This window comes from Arachis stenosperma, chromosome 7 (assembly GCF_014773155.1).
Source record: "Arachis stenosperma cultivar V10309 chromosome 7, arast.V10309.gnm1.PFL2, whole genome shotgun sequence".
Classification (NCBI taxonomy): Eukaryota; Viridiplantae; Streptophyta; class Magnoliopsida; order Fabales; family Fabaceae; genus Arachis; species Arachis stenosperma.
In genome coordinates, this window is record NC_080383.1 from 68,373,847 (window position 1) to 68,378,090 (window position 4,244).

The following is a 4,244-nucleotide window of genomic DNA, read 5'->3' on the forward strand; positions in this document are numbered from 1 at the left end:
GAGCTGAAGCCTCAACTAGTTGCTCTAATGCAACAGAACTGCAAGTTTCATGGACTTCCATCAGAAGATCCATACCAGTTTTTAACTGAGTTCTTACAGATCTGTGAGACTGTTAAGACTAATGGAGTAGATCCTAAAGTCTATAGGCTCATGCTTTTTCCTTTTGCTGTAAGAGATAGAGCTAGAACACGGTTGAACTCACAACCTAAAGATAGCCTGGACTCTTGGGATAAGCTGGTCACAGCCTTTTTGGCTAAGTTCTTTCCTCCTCAAAAGTTGAGCAAGCTTAGAGTGGATGTTTAGACCTTCAAACAAAAAGATGGTGAATCCCTCTATGAAGCCTGGGAAAGATACAAGCAGATGACCAAAAGGTGTCCTTCTAACATGCTTTCAGAGTGGACCATTTTGGATATATTCTATTATGGTCTATCTGAGTTCTCCAAGATGTCACTGGACCATTCTGCAGGTGGATCCATTCACCTAAAGAAAACGCCTGCAGAAGCTCAAGAACTTATTGACATGGTTGCAAATAACCAATTTATGTACACTTCTGAGAGGAATTCCATGAATAATGGGACGCCTCAGAGAAAGGGAGTTCTTGAAATTGATGCTCTGAATGCCATATTGGCTCAGAACAAAATTTTGAATCAACAAGTCAACATGATTTTCCAAAATCTGAATGGATGGCAAAATGCATCCAACAGTACTAAAGAGGCATCTTCTAAAGAAGAAGCTTATGACCCTGAGAACCCTACAATGGTAGAGGTGAATTACATAAGTGAACCTTATGGGAACACCTATAATTTCTCAAGGAGAAATCATCCAAATTTCTCATGGAAGGATCAACAAAAGCCTCAACAAGGCTTTAATAATGGTGGAAGAAACAGGCTCAGCAATAGCAAGCCTTTTTCATCATCTTCTCAGCAACAGACAGAGCATTCTGAGCAGAGCTCCTCTAGCTTAGCAAACATAGTCTCTGATCTGTCTAAGGCCACTTTAAGTTTCATGAGTGAAACAATGTCCTCCATCAAAAATTTGGAGGCACAAGTGGGCCAGCTGAGTAAGAAAGTCACTGAAATTCCTCTTAGTACTCTTCCAAGCAATACTGAAGAGAATCCAAAAAGAGAGTACAAGGCCATTGACATAATCAAAATGGCCGAACCTAGAGAGGAAGGGAAGGACGTGAATCCCAATGAGGAAGACCTCATGGGACGTTTCCCAGACCAGAAGGAGTTCCCTATTGAGGACCTAAAGGAATCTGAGGCTCATATAGAGACCATAGAGATTCTATTGAACCTCCTTCTGCCATTCATGAGCTCTGAGAACTATTCTTCCTCTGAAGAGGATGAAGATATAACTAGAGAGCAAGTTGCTCAATATCTAGGAGTCATCATGAAGCTGAATGCCAAGTTGTTTGATAATGAGACTTGGGAAGATGCACCTCCCTTGCTCATTACTGAACTAGATACATGGGTTCAACAAACTTTACCACAAAAGAAACAAGATCCTGGTAAATTTTTAATACCATGTACCATAGGCACCATGACCTTTGAGAAGGCTCTGTGTGACCCGGGGTCAGGCATAAATCTTATGCCACTATCTGTAATGGAGAAGCTAGGGATCTTTGAGGTACAGGCTGCCACATTCTCATTAGAGATGGCAGACAAGTCAATAAGACAAGTTTATGGAATGGTAGAGGACGTGTTAGTAAAGGTTAAAGGCCTTTACATCCCTGCTGATTTCATAATCTTAGACATTAGGAAGGAGGAGGATGAATGCATCATCCTTGGAAGATCCTTCCTAGCCGCAGCAAGAGCTGTGATTGATGTTGACAGAGGAGAGCTAGTCCTTCAATTGAATGGGAACTACCTGGTGTTTAAAGCTCAAGGATCTTTCTCTGCAACCATGGAGAGGAAGCATGAAAAGCTTCTCTCAATACAGAGTCAAAGAGAGCCCCCACAATCAAACTCTAAGTTTGGTGTTGAGAGGCCACACCCAAACTCTAAGTTTGGTGTTGAGAAACTCCCACATCCAAACTCTAAGTTTGGTTTTGGGAGTCTACAACATTGACCTGATCACCTGTGAAGCTCCATGAAAGCTCACTGTCAAGCTATTGACATTAAAGAAGCGCTTATTGGGAGGCAACCCAATTTTTATTTATTTATATTTATATTGTTCTTTTATGTTTTATTAGGTTCATGATCATGTGGAGTCACAAAATAATTGCAAAAATTAAAAACAGAATAAAAAATAGCAGAAGAAACAGCACACCCTGGAGGAAGAGCTTTTTGGCGTTTAAATGCCAGTAAGAAGCATCTAGCTGGCGTTCAACACCAGAACAGAGCATGAATCTGGCGTTGAATGCCAGAAACATGCAGCAGTCTGGTGTTTAAACGCCAGGATTGCACCCTGAGAAAAGCTGGCGTTTAACGCCAGCAACAAGCATCAAGATGTCGTTAAACGCCAGAAACATGCTACATCTGGGTGTTTAATGCCAGAAACAAGCATCAGCCTGGCGTTAAACACCAGGATTGCATGCAGAGGGCCTTTTACATGCCTAATTGGTGCAAGGATGATAAATCCTTGACACCTCAGGATCTGTGGACCCCACAGGATCCCCACCTATCTTCAAATTTAAAATCTCTTTCCCACCCAAACCCACCCCACATCTCTCCCTCTCCTCCATATCTTCTTCTTCCTCCTCTATTCTTTCTTCTTTTGCTTGAGGGCAAGCAACATTCTAAGTTTGGTATGGTAAAAGCATAGCTTTTTTGTTTTTTCATAACCATTTATGGCACCTAAGGCCGGAGAAACCTCTAGGAAAGGAAAGACAAAAGCTTCCACCTCCGAGTCATGGGAGATGGAGAGATTCATCTCAAGGGTCCATAGCTCAGTAATAGAGCATTTGATTGCACATCAAGAGAGCCCACTCATGGACCTCAACAAGAGCATGAGGAATTCCCTCATCAAGAAATCTCTGAGATACTTCAAGGGATATATTTTCCTCCATACAACTATTGGGAGCAACTAAGGATAGGAGCACCAAAATCACTAGGGATCAAGCAACAGAGGCAAGGAAGAGACATGGAGGAGCTCAAAAGCACCATTGGTTATTCAAGAGGAAGACGCCACCCATACTAAGGTGGACTCATTCCTTAACTTTCTTGTTCTTATCTCTCTATTTTTTCGGTTTTTGAACTTCATGTTTGTCTATGTTTGTGTCTTTATTATATGATTATTAGTGTTTAGAGTCTATGTCTTAAGGCTATGAATAATTCCATGAATCCTTCACCTTTCTTAAATGAAAAATATTTTTAATACAAAAGAACAAGAAGTACATGAGTTTCGAAATTGTCCTTGAAATTAGTTTAATTATATTGATGTGGTGACAATACTTTTTGTTCTCTGAATGAATGCTTGAACAGTGCATATTTTTTATCTTGTTGTTTATGAATGTTAAAATTGTTGGCTCGTGAAAGAATGATGAACAAGAGAAATGTTATTAATGATCTGAAAAATCATAAAATTGATTCTTGAAGCAAGAAAAAGCAGTGAAGAACAAAGCTTGCGGGAAAAAAAAGAAAAAATAATAAAAAGAAAAAGAAAAAGCAAGCAGAAAAAGCCAATAGCCCTTAAAACCAAAAGGAAAGGGTAAAAAGGATCCAAGGCTTTGAGCATCAATGGATAGGAGGGCCCAAGGAAATAAAATCCAGACCTAAGCGGCTAAATCAAGCTGTCCCTAACCATATGCTTGTGGCATGCAGGTCCAAGTGAAAAGCTTGAGACTGAGTGGTTAAAATCATGATCCAAAGCAAAAAGAGTGTGCTTAAGAGCTCTGAACACCTCTAACTGGGGACTTTAGCAAATCTGAGTCACAATCTGAAAAGGTTCACCCAGTCATGTGTCTGTGGTATTTATGTATCCGGTGGTAATACTGGAAAACAAAGTGCTTAGGGCCACGGCCAAGACTCATAAAAGTAGCTGTGTTCAAGAATCAACATACTTAACTAGGAGAATCAATAACACTATCTGAACTCTGAATTCCTATGGATGCCAATCATTCTAAACTTCAAAGGATAAAGTGAGATGCCAAAACTGTTCAGAAGCAAAAAGCTACAAGTCCCGCTCATCTAATTAGAACTAATATTCATTGATATTTTGGGATTTATAATATATTCTCTTCTTTTTATCCTATTTTATTTTTAGTTGCTTGGGGACAAGCAACAATTTAAGATTGGTGTTGT

At 39.9% G+C, this 4,244-nt stretch overlaps 1 non-coding gene across 1 annotated transcript; it reads right to left on the reverse strand.

Moving 5' to 3' along the window:
* Positions 1-282: 282 nt before the first annotated feature.
* On the reverse strand, positions 283-390 carry LOC130942573 (small nucleolar RNA R71). Its single transcript, XR_009071140.1, has one exon. It is a non-coding gene; the product is annotated as a small nucleolar RNA R71 (small nucleolar RNA).
* Positions 391-4,244: the final 3,854 nt, after the last annotated feature.